We start from the raw sequence: 14,144 nt of genomic DNA, 5'->3' as shown, positions 1-14,144 counted from the left end.
CAACAAGTATCATTTGCCCACAGTCATTTTACACCAGTTAAAGCAGCAAAATCAGTAAGATGGATAGCGTGCCAACTGTGGGCAGGGCTCTGGGACTCCAGGCTCCAGGATAGGGGTGTTATCAGTGCATCCGTCCTGGAGAGCATTCTAGCAGTGCTTATCAAATTCTTAATTAATACTCTGCATGCAGGAGGAGGAAGAGGGGGGTACAATAGAGAGACCAGCTTGGAAGGGTTTTCTGTGTCATGAGTTTGGTTTGTTTCTAAAGATAATGGAGGGTTAAGAGAAGATTCTAAGAAGGACAGTGACATGGCCAGGACAAAACTGATGGCAACATGGAGTTAAAAACAGAGTAAGGGGAAAATGGCAGCTTAACAAATAAGCTAAGGGGCATGTATATACATAATGACATACAGTGATTAAAGCAGAATACAAAATAGTATGCAGGGGCGCCTGGGTGGCTCAGTTGGTTAAGCATCTGACTTCGACTCAGGTCATGATCTTACAGTTCATGGGTTCAAGCCCCACGTTGGGCTCTGTGCTGACAGCTTAGAGCCTGGAGCTGCTTCGGATTCTGTGTCTCCCTCTCTCTGCCCCTCCCAGCTCACGCTCTGTTTCTCTCTCTGAAAAATAAAAAATTCAAAATAGTATGCAGACATAAACGACTACTCTAGAAGAATGACAGAGTACATTCAATAAAGATCAGAAGTGAATCTGGAATTAAACATCATATTTAACACTCGCAATCTTCTTTTTTCCCATGCAGCAGTTTGTATATGATTTTTTTATTGTACAGAATATTGATTAGAACTCAGGAGTCTAAATATTAAAAGCATTAATTAAAAAAATTAAAAATGGGGCACCTGACTGGCTCAGTCATTAGAGCGTGCAACTCTTGATCTCAGGGTTGTGAGTTCAAGCCCCACATTGGGTGTAGCGATCAGTTAAAAATAAAATCTTTTTTTTAAAAAAGTACATTGAAATTTAAGAATACAGTCATTATTCTTTGGTCCTGTCTAAAAGGTAAAGTCTTGGCAGTGTTTGGTGGTTCAGACAGTTCTCTTTTATATGACTATTGTGAAAATTTAGAGCTTGTTTATACATAAATTACTCTTCAAAGAATGCCACTACTTTGAGTTTACGGGATTATGGATGATTTTTCAAAATATGTTTTATATTTTTTATGGTTTCTGCAATGAGGTTGTACCCCCATAACTTACCATTTTTCCAATTACATTCTGATTTTTAATTTAGATGAATTTAGGATTTATTTTAGGTATAGGTGCAATGGAACTTTAAACCTTAAAACTGAACCTAGTTTCTCCTATGAAATTAATTGGTTGGTCCAGCTGGTAGATGGTGTCACAGCTGCCTTAGCTGGTGGGCAGAGCAGCCTGGCCCTGAGAAGTGGGACAGTCAGACCAGGGACTGGCCTTCTTTGCAGTAATGGAACCTACAGAAAACTTGTAATCTTTTTTTTTTTTTTTTAGAGAGAGAGAGAGAGAGAGAGAGAGGGAGGGAGAGAGCGTGCACACAGGGGAGGGGCAGAGGGAGAGAGAGAATCCCAAGCAGGCTTCACGCTAAGTGTGGTGCTTAGTCTCATGACCATAATCATTACCTGAGCTGAAATCAAGAGTGGAGTGCTTAACTGACTGAGCCGCCCAGGCACCCTGAAAATTTATAATCTTAAAGGCATGAAGCACACCAGTCCAACAAGGTATAGGGCCAATAAGTGCTTGTTAGCTTCTCTTCTGTATGTGCAGAGATTTAATTACCTCTATTCTTAGAAACTGTTCATTTTGGTTTCTGTAACCTGAATATTAATTAGCATCCTTTTCTCTTTCCTGTATGTCTACCCATCTCGGGGCAATGCCAATGCTGAGAATACACAAAGCCCTTTTTCTTGTTTGCTTCTGGTTTTCTAACTTTGCTTTCTCCCTCTGCCTCTCTCCCTGTTCTTTCTCAGCCCTAGTCTGTTGTGTTTTCTTTTGTATCCCACGTCCTAACGCTTAATGGCTTGTTTTCTGATTAATCCATGAGGAGATGGCATTGAGGCCCAGACACGAACTAGACAGAGACTCCGGTGGAATGTCCGTGTGGTCTTCTCCAACAAGACTTCACAGAGATTAGGTTGGAGTATTTATGCTCATTTGGCAGGGATGTATTCTAAAGCCAAAGAACCATGTAAACATTATGTTACTTGCTAGAATTTTTTTTAAGAATGATACTTAAGATACAGGCTAGCTCTTTATTTTATTGAAAATATTCAACTATTAGAAATAGTTGCACCAGGGGTTATGGTATGTGCCATGTTCCATTAGGCTACTGGTCTAAACCTAAGCCCCTTTAAATAATTGCTTTATACTTTACAGCCATTATGACAGGATTTAATATATTTAAGTAATAGATGAATAATAAATTATTAATATAGATGCGCTCCACTTAATGCAACAGGTGAGCTCCAGGAAAGTAGTATGTAAATACAATTATGAACAGAAAGAATAGAATTCTAAATTACTAGGCCCTGTGAAGAAATTCTATTGTTAATTGCTTAATAATTAAAGAATCCTTTTGTAAATATGATGGCAGCTTTATGAAGTGGAAAAAATAGTGGAGTCTGGAGTAATAAGAACAACGTATCAATTCCTCTTCCACAAAGAGCGAGCTGTATTATATGAAAACACTCAGCTGAAGCTTTCATCAGTAGAACAGGATTTATTTCACAACGTTATTGCACGTTGCAAATTAGAAAGTAGTACCCAGGTGTGGGCTGCTGCTGTGATTATCTGCAGGGCCTTTTAATCAGCACGCTCTTGTGGGAGCCGCCTGCAACCTGTGGTTGAGTCAGAGTGGATTTTATTATACTTTTCTATATAGGTGAGGAAACTAAGGGTCAGAAAGTTCTAGCGACTGAGCCAAGGTAACGTTACCAAAGGTGATAGAGGCAAAACGGAAATCTAAATTCTCTGACTCCTAAATTGGTACATTTTTTACTATACCACACATTTTCTACTCTGCCTCTGACTTTGAGAGTAGGGCAGGGGCGGGGGAGGGAAAGAGGACATGAAGATTTATACATTAATATGCTCTCTCCCATTACTGTGGAAAGGGAAAGATGATGGGAACAGTTTTGGCTGAAATTCTGGCTGTGTCTCTTATAAGCTGCGTGAGCTTGAATATCATACTTCCCCATTTAGTCAACTATAAAATAAAGATAATAACATCTGATTTGTAGGTAGGCTAGGATTAAATAAAATGATGTGTGTCTTATACATGGTATATAATGATCATTTGTTAAAGGAAACATTAGTTCCAAATTCAGGTCTACATATGTGTGGGAGAAAAGAAACCAAATACATCTAAAGCAGTTTGGAAAAAGTCAATAGTTCTGCCTGGCCCGATCCATTAGGGGGTTGTTTTGGGGACCAGCAGAAGAGAAACATTCTCATCTTCCACGAATTTCCTCAACTCCTGTCATTCTAGCCATCAAAATTGCCTGCAATTCAGGACATCCTTCCCATTTCTTCCTGAGAAGAAATAATGAAGTTACATCTTGATTACTAAAGGAAATGGAAGATTTTCAGTCTCAGATGGCAAATTCATACACTCTGCATTAAAATGCTAATAAGTAATGTTTTAAACACTCCAAAAATACAGAAAATAGGAGAATGTGCCATCAACAGACAATGGAGTTCAACAAATTTCTGCAAAATTAAAAGTGCACAGAAGTGGCTGACAATGAAGTAGACCCAAGGAAGCCTAGGTTATCGAGAAGGACGGTGCTGCAGACTTCAAGAGTGAATGGGAGCCAACATGGTAGTGCGTGAAAAGTCTTGGGACTCCCATGGCAGGCACAAAGTGGGGCTGAACACAGGGAGATTTGCTGAAGATTAAAGATTAAAGATACATTAAAATCATCTTTGTCCCCCACTTCCCTATGTGTCTCATAGCCAGCTGCTTAACTTCCTAAGAAAAAACAACCTTTCTAAAGACATCAAAAGAACTCTCCAGGGAGAACTACCGTAGTTAGAGGGGTATTGGTGATCTAGGTAAAACTCACCTCTTTCAGCATTCTGTGGAATGGTGGCCTCCTCCCAGCCTACTTGTCTAGACGAAAGCAAAGCGTGTTCAGATGAAAACCCATCACTGTACCTCATACTCCCAGTCAGACTTTGGATTTCCTCATTGTCAATATAAATAGATACCCCACAGGGGCGCCTGGGTGGCTCAGTTGGTTAATCCTCCAGCTTCTGTTCAGGTAATGATCTCACGGTTCATGAGTTTGAGCCCCGAGTTGGGCTCTCTGCTGTCAGCGCAGTCTGCTTTGGATCTTCTGTCTCTCTTTTTCTCTGTCCTTCTCTCTCTCTCTCTCTCTTTCTTTTTTATTTTTTTATTTATTTTTTTAACGTTTATTTATTTTTGACAGAGAGAGACAGAGCATGAGCAGGGGAGGGGCAGAGAGAGAGGGAGACACAGAATCTGAAGCAGGCTCCAGGCTCTGAACTGACAGCACAGAGCCCGATGCGGGGCTTGAACTCACAGACCATGAGATCATGACCTGAGCTGAAGTTGGACGCTCAAGCGACTGAGCCATCCAGGTGCCCCTCTCTCTCTCTTTCAAAAATAAATAAACATTAAAAAAAAAATAAACAGGTACCCACAGTTTATCAAAATTGAGTCAAACCAGAAAAACAGAAGGGAAAGAACAAGTGAACAAAGAGAAGAACTGTCCCCAGAAAAGAAAGAACTAATTAATGAAACAGAAGGTAACATTTTAAATAATATAGTTAGTATCACCACAGAGATATAAATAATATGTCCGTGAAACAAGGATAGAATGCTGTGAAAAAGAAACAGTAAGAAAATTAGAAAGAACTCTTGCAAATGAAATTAAAAGAGGAACATTGCTGAAATTACAAATTCAACAGAAGGGTAGGAAGATAAAATCAAAGAAATCTGTCAGAAAATAAACCAAAATGACACACATACAGAAAACTGAACCAAAAAACAAGAGACAAGGAGGCTTAATCTGGGAGGTCCAATATACAACTAATAATTCCAGAAACAGAGAAAAGAAAATAGGGGATGAGTTTATCCAAAAAATAACTTAAGTTCCAGAAGTTTTAGCAAAAGAGACTACAAAGATGTCCAGAAAAAGAAGTGAAAAAAGAGCCACACCTAAAAATTTCACTGTGAAATTTGAGAATGCCAGAGATTTTCACAAAATATTCTAAAAACCTCCAGAGAGCAAATCTTGAAGAAAAAGTCCATAAGACACTTATTACACCAGAATAGCGGCAGAGTAAAGGTCCATCATGGATGGTGCCATGATGACAGCTGGGTAGCACTTCCAGAAAATGACCAGGTCCAGATCAGGGCATGCGGGTCCTGGAAGGGAGATCCCTGGGAGAAAAATAGAATGACCATTTACTGAGATCAAGTAGAATGATTGTGCACTCAGAAAAAAATAATTGAAGATATAATAAAGGCGTTGGATCCAAAAAGGTAACCAGAAACTCCAGGAAAAACAAAAATCAATATAAGAAAATTGCAGTCTATAAATAAGAAAAAAACTGGAATTTCAAAAAGAAAAATGGTATAGTTTCCAAGCAATGGATAACATGAATAAGAACCTTAAAAGAGAGCCAGGATAAGGTCAAGAGGACATATGTTAACCCATATGTTCCTTCTTACAACAATGAAAGAGTAATTAGAAACTCAAGAGATAAAGTATAAGAAAGACATCTTCCAAATAAAAGGCAAACTAAAATGTGCATGATCGAATTTTATGTTAGGACCATTCTCATTTGAGTCTTCACAAGTGCTGGTGAGAAAGCATTGTGCTCCTAGGCACTATTTGATTGTTGAGTGAACAATTTTTATAGTCATAATAATGTACATGCTGTTAACTGTTTTTCATATTTAGAGTCAACTTATAGACAAAGAGCAGAAAAGTTCATTATGGTTGCAAACAAGCTATAAATGTAACCAACTTTGATATTTTAAAACAAAAATCAAATTTCAGCTGACAAAGGTTGAGATAGAGAGGAAGAGCGGGTGGCTAATATTCATAACACGAACTGGGGAGTGGGGGGAACAGTCCATTGTATGGATCAAGAAATGGAAGGTTAAGTGTGCTGTGAGGGTTGCAATGGTACCAGGGAGCTAGATCTGTGACAGTCATAGCAAGGAGTGAATAGATAGCATTTAAGTTGGTAAATCAATAGTGTTGGTAAGACAACCTACTGAATGGGAGAAGATATTTGCACATGACATATCCAATAAAGGGTTAGTATCCAAAATATATAAAGAACATGTGCCACTCAATACCAAAAAAACAAACAATCCAATTAAAAATGGACAGAAGACATGAACAGACATTTCTTCAAAGAAAACATCCAGATGGCCAACAGACACATGAAAAGATGCTCATGATCACTTATCATCAGGGAAGTAAAAAATCAAAACCACAATGAGACATCACCTCACACCTGTCAGAATGGCTAAAATCAGAAACACAAGAAACAAGTGTTGGTGAGGAGGTGGAGAGAAAGGAACCCTTGTACATCATTGGTGGGAATGCAAACTGGTGAGGCCACTGTAGAAAACTGTATGGATGTTTCTCAAAAAATTAAAAATAGAAGTACTATGTGATCTAGTAATTCTGCTACTGTTACCCAAAGAATACTAAAGCACTAATTCGAAAAGATATATGCACCCCTATGTTTATTGCAGCATTATTTACATTAGCCAAATTATGGAAGCAGCCCAAGTGTCCATTAACAGATGAATGAATAAAGAAGATGTGGTATATATACATAATGGAATATTATTCAGCCATTAAAAAGAATGAAATCTTGCCATTTGCAATGACATGGATGGATCTGGAGGGTATAACATTAAGTGAAATAGTCACAGAAAGACAAATACTACATGATTTCACTCATATGTGGAATTTAAGAAACAAATGAACAAGGAAAAAAAGAGACAAAACAAAAAACAGACTCAATATAGAAAACAAACCGATGGTTACCAGAGGGGAGGTCAGTTGGAGTGGGGGGATGGGTGAAACAGGTGAGAGGATTAAGAGTAAACTTATCATGATGAGCACTAAATAATGCATAGAATTGTCAAATCACTATATCATAAACCTGAAACGAATATAGCACTGTATATTAACAATACTGGGGTTTTAAAAGAAAAGAAATGAGCTATCAAGTCATGAAAAGACATGGAGAAACTTTACATAAATAAAGAAAATAGTAGTGGTGTAAATGCAATATTTACAAACATGGTGTTAACTATTAGAATAAATGAAAATAGGACAAGGCTTAAAATAATAACTAGGGTAGGAGGAAAGAAAGCAAAGAGGAAGTGGGCAAGGGACTGTTGGCTTTCATTATAATCCCTTTACAATTAGATTTTTTTATCTGACAAATAAAAATTATAATATTTTTCACCTTAAATTAAAGTCAGGTATGCATTGCATATTATGTTAACATTTTTTATATGCTTCCGTGTTGACATGTTGAGGACTTAGATAAGTGGTAGTATTATTCCCATTCTGCAGATAGCACACTAAGGCTTACAGGTGTCAAATACATCACTTGCTGCACAGCTCATAGGAGTAGAACCAAAATTACAGCCCAGGTCAAAGGAGCTTTTATTCACATATGATATCGCCATTTAAGACATTTTCAGCCTGATTGGCCAGGGCTCAGGTGAACAGTGCAAATTTACCTGACAGTAGGGAGAGTGCTAGAAACGGTGCAGATAGAAGGGTTTTCTCCATAGGTCTGAGCGTTATGTGTCTACAGGTTACACATCACAGACTCAGAAGATGCAAACCAAGCTGACTATTTATGAGATGGTTTTAAAGAAGGCGATATCTGTGACGAGATGAATTTTTAAAGAGTTCTCCCTGTGGACTCACAGAATTTCTAGAAAAATGATTTATATAAACCCCTTTAATTTTGCTCTGAGGTGGTCTCCACTCCAGTTCCCGCACATGCACTCACATGCACCCATGCTCAAGTAGTACCATTAAAACCATCAGGTTTGGGACCTTGAACTTCCTGTTTGTAACTAAGTCAATATGGCTTCAGCACAGCTCTTCTGCCCCAATCTTTAATTTTCTTTGAAGAAGCACACAACATATTGCCTATATAATTGTGAAAAGATCTTTTTTTTCTGCAAAAAATTTTAATGGATAGAAAAAAAAAAGCAACGCCTAACAAAAACACTGTTAAAAAAAAACAAACAAACAGGTACCTTTTGTCTTAATTTCAATTTTTCTACCATCATCCGGCTCTTGAGAACTTCCTCCTCCTGTTTCAGCAGATGGTTTCTTTGATGCATCAAAGCGTGATGCCCATTTCTAAGGCTATCTGAATGAAAGTGCATATTTTATTATCTCTGATTTATTATATTTTTTTTAACGTTTATTCATTTTTGAGACAGAGAGAGACAGAGCATGAAGGGGGGAGGGGCAGAGAGAGGGAGACACAGAATCTGAAACAGGCTCCAGGCTCTGAGCGGTCAGCACAGAGCCTGACGCGGGGCTTGAACTCACGGACCTCGAGATCATGACCTGAGCCGAAGTAGGACGCTCAACCGACTGAGCCACCCAGGCGCCCCCTATTATCTCTGATTTAAATAACTTATTTTTCAAGTCATATTCAGGATCCAGGTGGTCCAGGTCCTAACTCCTGATGATGACACTGTAGTCCATTTTTCAACCTGAATTAGCTGCAGTTTGAGTTCTGATGGTTTGAACTGTAGATACACAGGCAATTTGACAAATGCATCTGTATTTGTAATTTTACTGTGTCCTGGATCCTTCAGGATCTTCCTCTTTCAGATTTTCCCATTCTCTCCATCCTAATATCCACCAGCTTCTTGAATGACTAGTCTTCACTTCCTGTCTCTACTTTCTTACTTTCCTACTCCTCCTCAATCTCCTGAAATCCAACTTCTTGCCCCTCCCCGACAAAAATCCTGTTGTGCCTGTAGGGCGCACACTGGGTCTCTTCCAGTCATGTACCAGAACTTAAGACGACGTCTCTTCCATCATATGTTAGGAATTTAATTTTTTTTTCTTTTGAGAGAGAAAGAGAGAGCACGCACAGGAGTTGGGGGGGGGGGGGGAGAAAATCTCAAGCAAGCTCTATGCCTAGTGCAGAACCAACGTGGAGCTTGATCTCACAATCTGACCTGAGCTGAAATCAAAAGTTAGACACTCAACCAACTGTGTGCCACCCAGGCACCCCCATATGTCAGGGGAATTTTAAAAATAGGCTTTGTTGGGGAAATTTACATAGGTCACAGGTAATTAAGAGATTAGGCACGGATCTCCTGATCCTTCAATCATCCCACAGACAGGTGCAGTAGAGTCTGCCTCCCAGGTGAGGGATTCTCTTTCCATCGGTCTTCCCTTTGAGGGCAAGCAAGAGAAAACGGTCTTGTTTGAGGGATTTGGGTACCTGCTGTTTAAGGTGTTATCTGGGAACTCCAGATATCCAGCCTGGGGAGACTTGATGGCTCATAAAATGTTGCAATTCCCCATGCTAGGGGAAGGAAGCTGCAGATGTGGTGGGAAGCTAAGCAAGAGTGTCAGATGCTAGGTTTCAGACTCCACCTGTGCCTTCCCCTCTCCACATCCCAGCTGGCTTATTGTCTAGACAACCCAGAATTAGTTCCCTTCCCCACTTTCAAACAGTTCTGTACATTTCACAACAGATTCTTAGCTCCCCTGAAGCTGTTACAACTGAAAGTACAAGTCAATGCTTATGTAGCTAAATACAGTGGAAACTATTCAGTCCTTACTTTCTTATCTGCCTCAGAGCACTTGACACTGTTGACTACTTCCTTTTCTTGAACCACAAACTTCTCTTGACTTTCCCAATATTACACTTTCTTCTTTCTTCTATAGGTCTGACCTCCAACTCATTCACTAGCTTCTTTTATGTTATCTAAATGTGGAAGTTGTAAAAACTGATCAGATGTTGTTTAAAAGGGAAAAAAAGTCCAAGAATTTTCATAATATAGAAATATGATACATAGAAATATATGAAAACAACTAAAAGAGCTGAATGTAGTTTCTCCTAGGAAAATTAGGAATTAGGAGCAAGAAGAACTATTGTCTTTGTAATAATCCATATACTCTATTTGACTTTTAAAACTAAGTATACCTATTTATTTGATTAAAATAGAAAATGTACTTTAAAAATCTCAAAAGAAAGGCTGGAAGATAAATAAATCTCTATGTGTAGTGACATATGGAAATGCTTCTAAGATTTGTTAAGTAAAAATCACAAAGGAAAACAGTGGTTAGTATGTGGTGATGTGTGTGCATATATGGGTGTACACAATGCTCAGGTATGTACAGGATATCTCTGGGAACATGTAAGATAATTTCACAGGACAGCTGACTCTGGGAAGGGAAACTGAATCATCAGAGGACTGGGCTAGCTCTGAGATTTTTCATGGCATAATCTTTTCAGCTTTTGAATTTTATATACATGCATTTTTTTACTTATGAAAAATAAAATTTTCATACAAATCTTGTTTAAGGTAAGCTTTAGCAAGCAGCTCTTGATTGCGGTCTCTCTGAAGCTTTTATCTTTTATTAAAAAGGTAAGAGTTCACACCATTACCAAAATCTAAGACTGATGGACAACAATAAATAAGATTCTGGAAGGATCCATTCCTAACTCTAAGTCAACTGAAGGCAGGTTGAAAACACGTGCCCCTATTCATTCTAGTGGCATGCTACCTTCACAAAACAGAGACTATCTTCATAATGGTGGAAAATACTTTAAAACCTACTCCCTACTCACAGCTCAGAGGTTTAGAGTTCATTTATTTGTTCATTCTCATGACTAAGTGTGTATTGTGTGAGATACTTTCCTGGTGTCCCGGCTAAAACTGGGCAAGACCAGTGCAAGGCGTGGCTGTGATGCAATTGTAAACCTCACCGAAAAACTGGGAAAGCAGTCTCCTTCAAGCTGGGACTGAGTTTTTGTTTTTGTTTTTGTTTTGAGAATGCCAGAGCACAGTTGCTACCACCACCCACTCTCCAACCTACACACACCCTTTGTTGTCTGTCTACACACATTAAGAGACAGGAACTCCCAGATGGTGACTGGAGGTGGTGAAGAATATTCCTCACAAGTCAAGAATAGCTGGTGGGGGCAGGCAGGAAGAACGCTGGTAGTTCTACATGCCCAAATTGTATTGTCTTTGTTTAGAATATTACAGAATTAGGCAGAGGGAACAGGATATTATGTCATTTCCACAGAGCACAAATGCACTGGTGAGTATAGGCTAGAAATGCTAATGAGGACTTGTGGCTGGATTCACCCACCTCCTCTCCACTGGTGGATCCATGATGAGATTTTTTACCGTCACTCAAATAGACCCAGAGTGAACCCAAAAGCAACCCATATATATCCCATATATCAAAAAAATGTTGCCTTAGTGTTTATTCAAAAGACATCAAATGAGGCGACAAAAATATATCACAATGAAGAAAAGGGAACAGCATAATGAAGACTTTGAGGAGACCCGCAAGAACTTTTAAAAAGTTTTTGAACTTTAAAAAAAAAGACAAAACTTTTAAAACCTGTGCTCTCCTTAATAGAACACAAGAAAATATGGTCAATATGAAATACAACAGAAAAGTCATAAAGAATAAATAGGAAAGGCATTTAAAGGGTCATGAAATTTAAAGGGTCATGGATATGATTTTTAAAAAAAGAACAATGAGCACTGGGTGTTGTATGGAAACCAATTTGACAATTAATTTCATATATTGAAAAAAGAAAGAAAGAAAGAAAGAAAGAAAGAAAGAAAGAAAGAAGAGCATGGAAACTAAAAACAAAATAGCAAAATATAATCTATAAATCAGAACTGATTCTACAGGAAATCAAGTAAGTAATATAAAAGAAGAATGTGGTAGACAGATCACATTAATGGCCCTAATGTATAGTTTTCCTCCATCCATACCCTTTGCTCTGTACCTTTGAAGTCCCTTTTACTTTGACTTAGGGCTCAGCCATGTGGCTTGTGAAAGAAACGGTGGTACAGAGGCTTGAAAAGAGCTTGACCATTTTAGCTCTCTATCTCCTTGCTCTACCGCCTTTGCCATGAGATTGTGCCTAAGCTAGCTTTTGGGATGAGTGATCTCAAGGAGCAGAACCAAGCCATGCCAGCAAAAGAGACCCTACACAGCCCATCTTCAGTCATCCAGCTGACCATAGACACATAGGCAAGCCAAGCTATCAGCTGAGTCCAGCTCAGATTGGCAGAAATACCCAGATGACTTATAAATTTGTGAGAAATAATACATGTTATTATTTAAAGCCATTATGTTTTGAGATCGTTTGTCACACAGCAGTAGCTAACTTATAACACAAGCTTGAGAAAGCATCCCAGAATTTAGGGGAAATCACGAAGAAACAAAGAGAGAATGTGAGTATAAAGGATAGAGAAAGGAAATCTAACATGTAGATAACACGTAGATATCCCAGCAGAAGACATCAGAATAAACCAAACAGAAGTTAATTATCAAAAGCAAAGTAAACAAAAAACAAAAAACAACAAATTCCTGGGCTGAGGAAAACCTGTGTAATCAGATTAAAGTATTGGGGTGCCTGTGTGGCTCACTTGGTTAAGCGTCTGACTTTGGCTTAGGTCATGATCTTGCAGTTCTCAAATTCGAGCTCCGCATTGGGCTCTGTGCTGACAGTTCAGAGCCTGGAGCCTACTTCAGATTCTGTGTCTCCCTCTCTCTCTGCACCCTCCCCCACTTGCATTCTGTCTCTCTCTCTCAAAAACAAATTTAAAAAAAAAATTTTTTTTATTTGACGTTTATTTATTTTTGAGACATAGAGAGACAGAGCATGAACGGGGGAGGGTCAGAGAGAGAGGGAGACACAGAATCTGAAACAGGCTCCAGGCTCCGAGCTGTCAGTACAGAGCCCGATGCGGGGCTCGAACTCACGGACTGTGAGATCATGACCTGAGCCAAAGTCGGTCGCCCAACCGACTGAGCCACCCAGGCGCCCCAACAAACAAATTTTTTAAAAATTAAAAAAAAAGTGTTCATGAAGAGGGGCACCTGACTGGTTCAGTCCTTAGAGCATGCAACCCTTGATCTTGGGGTTGTGGGTTCAAACCCCATGTTGGGTGTGGAGATTCCATAACATTAAAATCTTAAAAAAAAAAAAAGTGTTCATCAAGTTTAAAGACAAACTTTATTCAAAAAGACTTGTACCAGGGCACATGGGTGGCTCAGTTGGTTGAGCATCCAACTCTTGATTTCAGTTCCAGTCATGATCCCAGAGTCCTGGGATTGAGCCCTGCACTGAAAGTGCAGAGCCTGCTTGGGATTCTCTCTTTCTCTCTCTCTGCCTCTCCCTTGGTCATGCTGTCTCTCTTTCTCAAAATAAGTAAACATTAAAAAAAAAAAAACACTAAAAGGACTTATACCAAGACATAATCTAGCAAATTTTGAACCATACAAATATTTTCTTCGTTAGTCTATTAATTTGGTAAATTACATTGATTCAATTTCAAATGTTGAAACTGCTTTGCATTTTTGGAATAAACCTCACTTGCATGTATTATCATTTTTATATATTTCTGGGCTCAATTTGCTAATTTTTTGTTGGGAATTTTATATGTTCATGAGGCATATTTATCTATAGTTTTCTTGTAATATCTTTGTCTAGTTTTAGCATAAAAGTAATGCTGGTCTTATAAAATGAGTTTGGATGTATCCCTCCCTCTTCTATTTTCCAGAAGAGAATATGTAAAATTGGTATTATCTTGTCCTTACGTGTTTGGTAGACCCATTTGAGTCTGAAGTTTTCTTCACAAGACAGTTTTTGTTTCATTTTATTTTACTACAAATTTGATGTATTCGATAGATATAAGACTATTTCAGGTCATCCATTTTTTTCTTGAGTGAGTTTTTGTTTTTGTCTTTCGAGGACTTTGTTGATTCTAAGTTGTCAAATATACGGATGGAGAATTTTTTGTAGCATTTCCTAATTATTCTTTTAATGTCTGTATGTTCTGTAGAGATAATGGTAATTTGTGGCTTCTCTCCTTTTTTGGTCAATGTGGCTGGATGTTTTTCA

The sequence above is a fragment of the Prionailurus bengalensis genome, chromosome B1 (genome assembly GCF_016509475.1).
Source record: "Prionailurus bengalensis isolate Pbe53 chromosome B1, Fcat_Pben_1.1_paternal_pri, whole genome shotgun sequence".
In the NCBI taxonomy this organism is placed as follows: Eukaryota; Metazoa; Chordata; class Mammalia; order Carnivora; family Felidae; genus Prionailurus; species Prionailurus bengalensis.
The sequence above is the reverse complement of the archived record's forward strand: the minus strand, read 5'-3'. Positions refer to the sequence as shown.